Consider the following 14,169-nt stretch of genomic DNA (forward strand, 5'->3'; position numbering starts at 1 on the left):
ATACCCATTATGTAATGAAATAAACCTTCAGATGATTCTAGCTCTAGCCATCAAATTTTCTCAGCTAAATCCCCAAACACATTGGAGTATAGAGACAAACCATCTTTTCTGAGTCTTGTCCAAGTTGACCCACAGAACCCATGAGCATAACAAAATTATTATTTTAAGTCACTATGTTTGGGGCTAACAGTAGTAACTGGGACACCTTGAGAAGAATTAGGGATCTTGTTTTAAATGAGAAGACTTTGTAGTGTTGAGACACAGGTGCTGATCTGCAAAGAGGATCAAGGCCATTTCTTACACAGAGAACAGGTTGCATTGTCATGCAAACTAACATAAAAACTCATAATCGATAATGCCTTTCCCTAAGAAGCTCCATCCCAGAACCAGACACCATCAGAGAGAATTTGACCATTTACAGAATGGGCATTTCCAGGGAACAAAACCTCAAAATAAGACAGCAGATAAACCAAATAGCATGAGGTTGTGTTGGTGCGGAATTCTCCAAGCAAAGTAAAACCAAACAAAGACATATACTCATATATTCCCAGCAAATGAAATCCTGACCCCTATGAACTTTATCTATTATGAGAAATAGGTGTTTGTTGTTTAAGCTACCCAGTCTAGGGTACCTTATTACAGTAACATGAAATGCCTGAGGCACTGCCTTCTATGAATGTACAGATGGGCCACTTGTATAGTTTATTTTTCAGTGATTCATATAAGTATGACAATGACTTTGAGAGGAAGAGATTGAAAGTCACAGGTTTGAACCTACCCCCTTGCTTTGCAATCATTTGGTAGGATGCTTTCTTGAAGCCCTCTCTACTGATATCAGAACTGCTGTCATTCAATCCTCTGTCTCCTTCTCCACTGTCCTTCACACTAAATTCATCTGGATGTGGATGTGTCCTGATAGTGAAAAGGGAAGAATTACTTTGTTATCCATAAAAAAGGGAGTTCAAAATTGTCAAACACATTGCTTAGAGATAACGATAAATATTCTGAAATTACCTTAAACATGCAGCAGATTTATCGTCTCGGTAAAGGGTTGGGGAATAAAAAGGAACTGAGAATGAACCCTATTTAAAAAGAGAGGAGAGTAGCAGTTAATAATATTTCACCCTTAGATATGGAAACTGACAGAGAGGGCCCTGCATCCCTCATCTGAAGTGCTTCAGGATGGCAGCATTAACCCTGAGGGAGGACTGCATCCAACCCAAGGGAAATTGTCATGGGCAAAAAAAGAGAACAGACATGGGCCTACACCAACATCTGACTGTCAGGGCCCCTTCTTCCCTCATCTGTGGAGCACTTTTCTTCTTTAACCCCCGCCCCATTAGCCATTTGAAGTCTCAAATGTGATCAGCACCAAATTTTCATAAGACGATCCCCCCCACAATATGAATGTATTTCCAGGATATACAAAGAACTCAAAAAGCTTAACACCAAATAAAATGAATAACCCAATCAAATAAATGGGCAAAGAAACTAAACAGACAATCCTCAAAAGAAGAAATACAAATGGCCAACCAATTCATGAAATAAATGTTCAACATATCTAGCAATTAAAGAAATGCAAATTAAAACTACAGAGAGATTTCATCTTACTCCAGTCTGAATGGCAATTATCAAGAATACATATAACAAAAAAAAAATGTTGGGGAGGATGTGGGGAAAGGAAATGCTCATACATTGATGGAGGAACTGCAAATTGGTCAGCCCCTCTGGAAAGCAGTATGGAGATTTTCAAAACAGCTAGGAATGGACTGGGGTTGTGGCTCAGTGGTGGAGTGCTTGCCTAGCACGTGTGAGGCACTGGGTTTGATTCTCAACACCACATATAAATAAATAAGTAAAATAAAGCTCTATTCACAACTAAAAATTATTTTTAAAAAAGACCACTAGGACTGGAACCACCATTTGACCTAGTTATCTCACTCCTCAGGATATATCCAAAGGATTTAAAATCAGCATACTATAGTAATGCTGCCACATCAATGTTTATAGCAGCACAATTCACAATAGCTAAGCTATGAAAATAACCTAGATGCCCATCAACAGATGACTGTATAAAGAAATGTGGTACATATACACAATGAACTATTACTCAGCCATAAAGAAGAATGGATTTATGATATTTGCCAGTAAATGGGTGGATCTGGATACTATCATGCTAAGTGAAATAAGCCAATCCCCCCCCCCAAAAAAAAAAACAAAGATTCAATATTTTCCCTGATATGTGAAAGCTAAGGCACAATAAAGGGGAAGAGGGATGAAAAGAGAAGTTCAGTAGATTAGACAAAGGAGAAAGAAAGGAAGGGTGGGGGATAGGAATAAAATAGATAGTAGGAAAATCTGAGATAATTTTCCTATATACACATGTAAAACATACCTAAGTGAACCCACCATCGTGCCCAACTACAAGAATGGGGTTCTAATTAAAATAATATATATTCAATGCTTGCATAATTTTATAAAAACGGATTCCACTGTCATGTATAATTAATAAAAAGAAAGAACTAATAAAACAGAAAGAAAAGAAACAAAATCGGGGGGGGGGGGGGGCGGAGTTAATGAGGACAATAAGAGAGCTGAAATGTGCTCTACCTGAGCCTGTGAGATTCTGGTCCTCTCCCCAGGAGAGGAACACAAAGATGCTCCGCTACCCCCACTCCTGGAAATTCCTGCAGACCCGACACCCTGGACCTCTGAACTGAGAATAAACCCTATTTAAAAAGAGAGGAGAGTAGCAGTTAATAATATTTCACCCTTAGATATGGAAACTAACACAGAGGGCCCTGCATCCCTCATCTGAAGTGCTTCAGAATGGAAGGCGGCCATGACCCCATGAAGAACCTCAAGTTGAAGCCCTGGGAGTCAGCTCCTAACACTCTGCAACTTGGGCCAGCTTGGTCACTTCTCGTCTGATACCCACTTGGGCAGTGCTCACAAAGCCTATTCCTCCATGTCCTACCCTCTCCCTTGCAGGAACAAGTCACAGTGACTATGGCCACTAGCAAAAGACCACAGCCACTGGCCCAAGCACCGACCCACACTATGGAGAGCTCAGATTGCCTTGCTGCTCCCTGAGCAGTGTTTCTCCAGACTGGTCCTTCTGCTCTCTCTAGTGGCGGCGGTGGCGGCGGCGGTGGCGGCAGCACCAGCAGCACTTTTCCGCCAGGTGGCACTAGATCCGTGGGCACTAAAAGCTGAGTGGCGGTGCAAGATATGATAGGCCTGCTTCCATCTCATCTAGACGACCGCGGTCAGCGGGCCAGAGGGCTGAAAGGACAGGTGGTGCTGCAGGGACAGTTCACGGGTAACCAGGTGTAGTGCTAAAAGCCGGAAACTGCTGTCACTGCAGAGGAGGTTGTGAGCCAGCTCTACGTTGAAGCCTTCGTCCTCGTTTTCTGCCTGCAGTTTTGTCACTAGGTAGCCTAAAGGCACGCCTCGGGGCAGAGGTAGCTGGGCTGAGCCATCGAAGAGCATCGGGGCCACCGGGTGGAGCGTGTGGTCATTCTGGTCTTCCACCTGCAACCGCACTGCTGTAGCGTTGGAAAGCCGCCATCTAGCGCCTCCAGTACCAGCTTCATTTCAGCCAGCTCCTCGCTGTCAAAGCACCGTCGAGCGCGCAATTCTCCAGTGACTGTGTCCAAGGAGACATGGATGGATACGGAGTCCTTGGCGCGGCCCATCTAGTCTTCCAACAGCGGTAGGTGACCTGGCCATTGTGGCCCAGGTCTGGAATCCCAGGCGATCACCATAGCCAGGTAGGCACCAAGCAGGTTGTTCTCAAGCACCCACATCTCATAGACTGGCTGTGTGAAGACAGGCGCGCTGTCGGTTCTCGTAGCCCACATGCACGCTGTACGGCTTCACGGCGAGCAGTGGGGACGAGCCGTGGTCCTCTGCCACCAGCCAACAGGTAGTACTCTGTGATATGCATTCTGTCCAGCAGCGTCTAAGTAACCACCAACTAGTTACCCAAAAGGGCCGGCTGCAGTCGGAAGTGCTTGTACCCATAGAGGGCGCAGTGCACCTGCCCGTTGGAACCCGAGTCCCTGTCCGACGTGCTGACCAGAATCACTGAGCTCTCGCGCGCACACCCTTTAGGCGCCAAAGAAGTTGCTCGCGCAGGCCTGGAGAGCCCCAGCCCCGCTGACAAGGTCGCATCTGCTTTCCGGAGCGCGGCAGCGGTGAAGGACGAGGTGACTGGTTCTCCCGGGGTAGCAAGCGGAGTGACAGCGATGTCTGGAGCGTTGTCATTGACATCACGGATGAGCACGAAGACCTTGCAGGTGGCCACCCGAGGACCAGGGCCGCAGTCCTGCACCTGCACGTCCAGATCATAGGTGTCCTGGCATTCGCAATCCACAGGACCCGCTAGGATGAGGCGACGGGAGCCCGGGTCGAGGCGCAAGAGGCGGCTCACTTTGGGTGGGTTGCAAGCACTGAAGGAGAACACCCGCCACGGGGACCTCGTGGGGGTCCGCCACGTCCAGGTCCAGAAACAATAAGCCCACAGGGGCGTCCTCCACCGCTCCCTGAGGGAAGGCTGGGCTGTGGTCGCTGGCGTCCAGCACACTCACGCTGAAGAGTTGCGATGGCAGACCGCGACCAGCGGCCCCCCTCCTGGGCCAGGCCACTAGATCCAGGCTGTAAGCAGCCTGACTTTCGCAGTCCAGCTCCTGCAACAGCACCTGATTCACGCATTGGGCACCGCCAACACACATCTGCAGCTCCGCTTGGAACGGGCTGTGTGGCTCAGCTAGTGGCACACTCTGCAGCCCATTGGCACCCACGTCCTCGTCCAATGACACTTGCCACACAGTTATCCATCTATGCTGCGTTGTCATGGCCACGTCCTCGTCCAATGGTACAAGCCAATGGCGCTTCCAGTGGGATGTGCATGCCCACTGTGGCTCCCTCAGACACCTCCACTGGAATCTGGGCCCTGGGGAAGCACTACACGTGGTCGCTAACGTCTCTCACCTCCACCGCCATATACATCAGCCAGAATTGCTCCTGTGAGAAGCTGACCACGTCGAACACCAGCACACACCGAGGGGCCTGGCCACATCGTTGCTAATGGTCCAGGCCTACATCCGCGACAGTCAGCGGCCTGTCACCCTCGGGCACCCAAAGCAGAGAGCTGTTGAATTGCTTCATAAGTCAGAACTGGCTAGGCACCTTGCTCTGGGAATTAAAGAAAACGTGGTCAGAGAGAACATCGATGACGGTGCACAGGGCTTCTTCCTCATATGTGAGGAAATGACAGTTTTGGTGCAAGAGTCTGTCACTAGTAACGGCCAGATAAGCAGCAAGTACTCCAGCCCAACCCCTTGTAAAGTGTCACCAGGAAATCTGAGTCTCCAGAAAGTCATCTTTGTTCCTCAAAGAGAAAAGCCAATGGCAAGATCTGTGCTTAGACTTCAGACCTCTCAAGCCCTCCAGAGTGGGAATGTGCAGTCAGGAGACACTTGCTCCCTTAAACACATCTAATCATTAAATCCTCTCTGCTGTGTAATTGCTTTTCTCTGCCCCAGGCCTAAACATGCTTCTGTAGAACCCCAATGGAGGTGGTTATATAGACAAGAGAATGCAAATAAGCATCCATTCAGGCCAATCTCAGGAGTCCCCAAACTACTGGGTCACGTTGCTCCCCTAAAAAGACTCACAAAAGGGCCTGGAGAGATGAAGAGAGGCTAGAGCCGTGTAGGGGGTCATTAAGAGCCCACAGAAAGTTTGCACTATACAAATATGTCCTGCTTGATTCACCCAGGTAACTACTCTATTGCTTTGATAGTAAGATCAGGGGATCTGCAGCCTCTTTATTCCCTCCTAAGCTGGTACCTTTTACCTCTTCTTCAGAGGTACAGTTGCTCTTCTCCTTTACCATTTGAGATGAACATATATGCTCAGTGTAATGCACCCTTGCCACACAGTTATCTATCTGTGCTGGGTTGTCATTGCCTGTATTGAAGGCTTTGGGGGCAACAGTTTCTCCAGAGCAAGGCAATGTCTAATCAGAGGAGAATCAATTTCCAAAGTAATCATCTGAATAGCTTTTCTATAGCAAAGAAACTATTAATGATGATATTTCATTCCCTTCATCTCCTTTTATGTCCATAGCTACTTAAATGTGGGGAATCAGTGTCAGGGAGGTTTGTCAGTCACAAACTATCATAAGGGATAGTTAAGGGTGAGAGAAAGACTTAGGGAAATATATTGCAGTCGGACTTGTTAGAAAATGGCTGCAGATCAATTATTTTTTAAAAGCCTTTGGCTGAAGAAAACCACGGGTGGCCTCATAGACTGAAGGCTAAAGAAACATTAAACCATCTGTCTAAAGCACATAAATAGTCCTGTGTTAACTTCACTTTATGTGTGAAGTGTTCTAAATGCTAAGCAGTCCCACATGTTAATGATGACATTGTCCCTCATGCCACAGAGTCATCATCAGTACACAGTGCTCTTTAACCAGTCATCTTGAATCAGTGAACAAGCTGAGTTAGTAACATACCCAAGTTTTTCTTGGCTCCTCCATTCTTGCAGGGACATGTCAGTAAGTGACTATTTTTTTTCTTTCACTCTTAGGTAGGAATTGGTATTTATTTTAGCACCAAGACCTATGAATCCCATTCTGAAACTGAGCCATCCTTGATGAGATCATTAATTTTCACGGTTTTAAATTAGCAGAGCATTTGGCAATGACTTTTATGCTAAGTTCCAATAACTGATATGTGAGAGAAGTACAGTGGGAAGCAGGAGTTAATTTTGGTATGATAATCTGAGATCCTTAAAAAATGGGGGGGGGGCTAAAACTCAATTTATTCTAGACTTTTAATTTTGCATGATAAAACATCAATCTGAAAAAAGAAACAGTTCTACTTCAACTCTACTAGAAAGATCAGATTCATTTTAAGCCTGTATACTCAACAGCATATTAGACTGTCTTCTTTCTTTGAATTGAATATCCAAAGGAAGTTTCTTATTATTCAGCCTCTGGATCTCAGGGAAAATACGGTCCCTTTACTAAGCTTCTTAATTCGTACATATATTTTAACTGAAAACTGAAACTGCTTCAAATATTCCCTTAGAAATTGCATGCTTCCATATACATTAGCCAGGAGAGGGACCCATTTAACCACAGTCCAAGTCTCTTCTTCCTTATCTCAAACAATTCCTGCCAGGTTTGGCCTTTGCTAGTTTTCAACATTGCTGTTGCCATTTATGATCAGAAAAACTATTCAGGATACTGAAAAGGAAGAAGAGTCCAAGACTCCATCTAAAGAACATCAAAAGACCCAGATAAAATATGAAAAGGGCAGGCAATCAAACATTACTTCCACAATGCTAAACATCTGGAAGCTTCTGTTTGGAAACATCCAGTGATGATGTTTAAATGCTTGATTGCATTTCCCCCCACTTTTCCTCCAGCTGTTTAGCATCATGTAGACCATCCATGGTAAGGAATATGCTATGCTGTTAGTGATTCATTATTAGCACTATTATTGTTTTGTAGCAAACAACCACCTTATTAAAACATTGCTTTTTGAATGAAGGACAGCTGGAATTTCAGGAAAGAGACATTTTCTGAGGCAAAAATCAGTTATGTGCTGGTAGGGTGACAAGCTGAATAATATAGAAACTGTATGATCAGTCCCCCTAGGGATGTGTCATCCGGAAGCTATGTTTACAGCCCCAAGCTGCTGGTACTCTCATGTTCCATTCTCTTGGTTCTGTTAGATAAAAATCTGTCTCAATATTAAAGGCACCGTGGCAGAAATTTGCTTTATGTTGCTTGTTTTCCCATTTGCCAGCATATTGCCACACTGTAAGTCCATAAAATATATTTTGATCTCTGTTGGAGTCAAAGATAAAGTGAGACAAAGAACTGGGTCAAGAGGAGACCAACATGTAAATAAAGCAACAATATGTTCCTCTTGTGCAGTTCGTTTTTATAAAGAGAGGAATTGGTGAACTCCCTCCAGAGTTCACCTTTGTTCCTGGGGGCAGAGGGTGGGGGGAGCAAAAAATGTGCTAGTGGATTCCCGAAATGTCAACATATCAGATGCATAACACAAGATTTACATTCTGATCATTTAAATGAAAGATTTTTCTATTTTGCTGAACATATAACATCCATGTGCCTCTCTTTACACATGAGAGAACCTTGAATATAAACTAAAGCTACTTTCATCTATAACATGGAGGGGAAATTAGCTTTCTAATTCAGAATAGTGTCTGTGCCCTTGAAACTTTCTTCTTTCCTGTTTACATAACAATATATGTTTGGGGGGAAATTAAGCCATAGGAAATTGCTCTTGAGCAAATTTGGCTGGATTATTGTGTCCATGTGTCAGAGAAAGCACCAAATTTACAGGATCCTGAACTAATACTTCCCTAGGCCAGAAACAGTTTTAGTGTCATTTAGAAAAAAAAAAATCATTCTATGTTCTATGCTGAGACACATTTTCGTTTCTCAATTGAACAAACATTCTGAAGCTGAATGAGTAAAGTATTATCAAAAGCAATGCTGCTGTTTTCAAGGAGTTAGTTTCAGAAATTGAAGCAATTAAATCTGTTCGAAAGAAAACAAATCAACCTAACAACCTTGTATTTTTCTTTTTGAAAATCATATCTTGAAAAAATTAAAGTCAATCATTAGTGGTATAAGCCTCCAAAAAAGAGAAATTGTCTTAAATTATCTCATAAGAAGTATCATTCGCTCATATTCCTGTTGCCCCATTACATAATCAGTTTGTTATTAGGGCTTGACTGTGCAGCCATTTATAAGAAAAATTATTAGTAAATTGTTGGTCTTTTTTGGAAAATCACTTTAGGAAAAATAATTCAGCCCTGAAGTCAGCCAAAATACCATCTACAAATATAGCATAGAAACAAATGATATTTTATCAACTACTTAAGTGCTTTATACCAGAGAAAAATCACAGAAATCCACCAGAGAGTATCAACACTAATCACAAGTTCCCCTTAACATAAAATAAGCATCTAAATGGTGTAATCTTCACTTAGAAAAAAGTTTCCCATAAGGATCATCATGTTAATAAAGATATCATCAAAACTATGTAATCTTCAAATTCTACATAAAACTATTAATTTAAATTACTGATTTTATTAATATCTCTGCATGAAGGAAATTAAATGAATAATGAAAAACATTTTACTGTTTTGGTCCAACTATGCCTCAAATTCCAAGTGAGGCAATGAGATTGACTTTGCCCCTTGACCTTCAGTTATCGGCTAAAAGATCAAACTTTGTGTCCCTCTCACCCTGAAGGGAGGAGGGTCCCACACACACCTATATACACCAGAGAATACAGTAAAGAAAGGAAAAAATAAAAAGAGAAGTGACTGAGAAGCAATTTTTATCTGTGCTTATTTTAATCCTCATCTACTTTCCTCTAAGCTGAACCCCTCTTTTTCTACTCAGCACAAATGTTGGTATCCACCACTAATTACAGCACTTTCAGGCCTTTTATCAACAGCTATTTGATCACATATTGATGATACACTAAAATACACAGCCTTGTTACAAGAAAATACTTAAACATCCACCATCAGAATACAGAGATGGTCACAAGTGCCAAACAACACAGTTATATCAAGTACAAATGAGAAGTGATCTCAGAGTTCAAAAAGTTAGATTATAGTCTTAGAATTGCCAAGGATGGAAAGAACCTGGGAGTCATGTGAATAAGACATGGAGAAGTACAGGCACAGAGGAGTACAGGCACCGAGTAGACCAGTTGACTAGAATGAATAGCTAGCTTAAGGAGGACATTATATAGAACAAGTTTAAATGTGTGGCACTATTGAGGAAGACTTTGATGCTAAGGTAAAAAATTGTCAATACTTCCAAAGCAGCAGTGATAAAACACTGTGGTTATGGAGCAAGAGCTTGTTGATGTGTATTTTATTATAATAAATAATGTATCTAATTGCCTTCCCTAAATATTGATGAAATTCTCAAAAGGAATTGCATTTTATTTAAAGCTTCAAATCAGCATCCAACACAATGATTGGCTCTGAATAAATATTTATTAAATGACTTATTAAGCCATTATTGAATGGTATACACCTTCTGCTTACCTCAAAACTTACTGGGCAGCCAGATGAACTAGAGAGACTGGAAGCAAAGAGATGACCAGTGAAGTTTCTTGGCAATCTAGGTACAAGATGTCAAAAGCCTGAACAAAGAGTAGGAAGAAGTATTGCAAGAAGATCTGAGGAACATTGCAGTGGAAAAATTGGTAGAACTTCATAACAGATAAGCTCTAAGGGGTTGATAAGATGAAAAACAAATATGTTATTTTAAACAAAAAAAATGGTCACACTTTCTCAAATCTCCTAATTACAAAGAAAAGCAGTATTTCCAAATAGAATTCCCAATGGTTCCTCATACTCATTAGCTAAATGACCAAAGACAGAAGAATTTCCTCTTTTAAAACCTCAATGTCTTTAGGTAAGAATGCCTTCTTTGAAGAGTTGCTTTGAAATTTAAATAAGAAAATATAGGAAGAAAAAGAAGTTCAATGCTTAACACTTTGTGGAATCTCAAAAGACAACTGTGTTCTTTGTTATAGGCATTTGCACATTATATTGTGATTTATTTCTTTAAAGGTGTATTTATAATCCCCCCAGCTTATACCATTTCTGTGAAATACCACATAAGATCATTTGAATTCAAAAGTAGAAAACTAAAGAACCATAGGCTTGGTGTCTATGAGACTTCTATAATAAATGAAACTTACTGAATAATACTTGAGACTTTGGTCCTGCCACATGTTACAAAACTGGTGTCTTGGGTTAGCTTCAATACTGACCAATCAAGAAATGTAGGACACTTGTTTTTGCCTGCTCAGCTTCCAGATTTCTTTTGAGAAGCCATCTGTTCACCAAGTCCATCCATGTAAGTAGGATAGATAGACTCCCCACCCTTGATGCTAGGAAGGTGACCTGACCCACGCTTGGCCAAATTAGAACATTTCATCCCACTAGCTTCAGTGATTGATTTAGGCAGATGCAAAGTGTCCCAACTCAAGTCATTCAGAGAGTTGCCAAAATCAGAAAATAAAAACTGGGATGTGAAACCACTAGATTTAGAGTGCTTTACTGAGAGTAAAGTCAACGTTTTTAAAAAAAAAAAAAAAAAAAAGCCAAGATAGCATTGAGCACTTATATCCAGCCATTCTTGATCACTTACTGAACTTTCCATTGACATAAAACAATGAGTTCCACTATTATGTTGAAGCCAATCAGTAGTTAGTTGCTTCTCTGAAATTATCAGTAACAGACCCTAGCCTGAGTAAATTAGTTGAAGGGATACATGGAAGAGTTCAGTGGGGACCTACAGATGGTAAGTTGAAAGGTTGACCTGCATTCTTGCTATATGTTTGCACAGCTGCTGGGAAGTTGCCACTTCTATTCTGGGACTCAGATCATGTGTCTATTAAAGCCAGAGAATAGGGGGTCAGAGATTAGGAGGGCTTGACTACATTTATAAGAAAAAAGATAGTCTTCAACCTAACATTGGTTTCTTTGAAACAGAAAAAGACAAAAATATAATATCACTAAAATAGACTCTTTGGACAGAGGTCAACAAGAGGGCTAAGAGTTGAGAATCTTGGTAGATAAGGCAAAAATGTCTCCATCAAACTCAAGATAGTGCAAGAAAATAAAAGCAAAAATAATCAAGAAGAGTGAGACCTCACAAGACTAGACTCCCCACATTCACTTCCAAACTCCCCTAAGTATGGCATAGCTAACTGAGGAAAAATGACAATAGCCTCACAGTAAAAATCCATACCTTAGAATAAAGGCTAGAAGCAAAGGGACATATTAGCTGTGATTCCCACTCAAAAAAAAAAATTGCTCTAAGTGTCTCCAACAGGACCCAGATGGAAGTTTTAAACTGAAAAAATTCAAACCTGTGGCTCAAAGTAGGAATCCCTAAGCCAGGAGTAAATCCAAACCCTTCCCCCATCTTTGATTGTGGAGTTGATAAGTGCAAATACTAAACATTTACCCTGCCAAAAAAATGGGGGGACTCTCATAGCGTTGAACCCCAAATTTTAAAATGGCCCCTGATCTTGGTGAAACCCTTGAAATATTGTTCCTAATGCCCAGCTCCCATGTGATCACACAGGACAAAGGTCAAGAAATACCTTCCCCATGACCAGGATCTAGGGAGGCTACAATGGCTGACTTCAGAATACGTACCTCAGACAGGGTAGGAAGTCCTTGCACCTCCTGGCCAGCAAGACATGCTATGGATCATGACCATTAGGTGAAGGTTTCCCTTTTCTAAGTGTTATTTTTTTTTAATTGCAGTTATCTCTGATTAGATGTGTGAGTGAGGTTTCAATGGATCACACAGGTTGGCAGATCATGAGGAATCTCACCTACTCCTGACAGATAATGGTGCAAATCCTCCCAGGATCTGGCTTGTTGCAGGACTCAGTGATTGCATCAGTCTGTGAGCTTTCTTCAGGAAACTGGTTAAGTTGCCCACTGGTAGCAAAAAAAAAAAAAAAAAAAAAAAAAAAATCCTGGTTAGCCAGGACCAAGTTCAGGAGCAGAAATCTGGATTATTTACCTTTCCCTCTGAGACACTTGTTCTGATAAATGCACTCACCCTTGACTTGAAGCATTCTGTGTCCAGTGGTACTTATCCGTTCCTTGTCTTTGTTTCTCAACCAGTCATTGGATGTCTCCGTTGACTCATTTTGTGTCTGTAATACTGCTGTCAGCCTGCAGATGAAGATTCCATTCAGTTAACTCACCCGCCCTTCCAAAATCCTCTTCCCTTGTCCCTTAATTCAAGGCAGACAAGCCCCCCCCCCTCAAGCCTGAGATGCACCTCTTATCTGTTTCTCTTGTTCTTGGCTCCCTTATTCAGGACAGCTGACAGGTTTACAAAATAGCTTCTGTCTCTCACATCAAAAGAGCCCGAGGGAAGGGATTTGGGGCCCTTCTCAGACTGAGAGAGCAAAGGAGAGCCTGACCCATCCAAAAAACAGAGAGCCAATACGTCATCTCTTGTTCCATCTTCTCATGAAGGACAAGGCCATGTGGGCTTTTAAATCTCCTAGATCAATTTAACTATCAAACCCCTGTCGGGGAATGGTGATAGGTGTAGAATTCTCAAGTGATTCTGATTGCTTTCAGGGTCTGCGCCATTCTCTTTTAATAACCGCCATAAACTGAATACCTATTAATAATAGATTTTTTTTCCTTTTGGTGATGTGAAGCCTATAGAGCAGCACTTTACCCAAAGGTTAAATTCCAAATTTATCACAAACTTTAAATACTTTATAAAATTTAAGGGGCTGTTAGATAAAAAAATACCATTACATCATTTCCAGATCAAAAACTTTTAGTTATACTCATTACTTCTAGAACAAGAAGAGCCCCTTCATGAATTCAGCCCTATCTTCCCACAACTCTCCTTCTTCTGATTTAAGGTATGGTTCCACCCCTGGAACTGCATCATTCATTCCCACCACTGTGTCTTAGCTCATGCTGTCCTGCGACCTCAGTGCAATTCCTTCTACAAATGCTGTTGAGTGCTATACAAAAACAGTCTTTAAAACAGTGTTTTTCAAACCTTAATGTGCCTGAAATCACCTGAGGATCTTCTTAAAATGAAAATTCTGATCCAGCCGGTTGGAGTAGGGTCTTAGATCTGCATTTTAAACAGTGCTACAGCACTGTAGCACCTCCAGTTCTGCCCTCCCAACAGCTAGAATTTAGATGTTATTCGAAGGCCAGGTCTTTGGGAAGTGTCTACTCACTGCTGATGCAACTCTCCTACTGCACTTATTAGACCTACCCCATTTAGCCATCTACCTTATCTTATAGGTAGGCTTCAAAATTAATGTGTGGTGTGCACAATTATTCTTGTAAGCTTGATTGTATACCATAATTTCATAAGAAGGGGACATCAGACTTTCAGAAATCACAACAACGTCATGTTTAATGTGGTTGTTATTTAATAAGTGTCACTGATTAAGATGAGACCAGACAAACCTGAATGATCGTTGTGTCTCCCTTTAAAGGGCATGTGTAGAACAGATCCAGACCAGGTATCAGGGCAAGCACCTGGATAAAGCAGTGGTTAAGAGTGAAGACAGATGACAT

General features: G+C 41.9%; 1 pseudogene; it reads right to left on the bottom strand.

Annotated features, from left to right (window-relative positions):
• Positions 1-3,077: 3,077 nt before the first annotated feature.
• LOC101973756 (protocadherin-8-like) lies at positions 3,078-5,193 on the bottom strand (annotated as a pseudogene).
• Positions 5,194-14,169: the final 8,976 nt, after the last annotated feature.

The sequence above is a fragment of the Ictidomys tridecemlineatus genome, chromosome 6 (genome assembly GCF_052094955.1).
Source record: "Ictidomys tridecemlineatus isolate mIctTri1 chromosome 6, mIctTri1.hap1, whole genome shotgun sequence".
NCBI lineage: Eukaryota > Metazoa > Chordata > Mammalia > Rodentia > Sciuridae > Ictidomys > Ictidomys tridecemlineatus.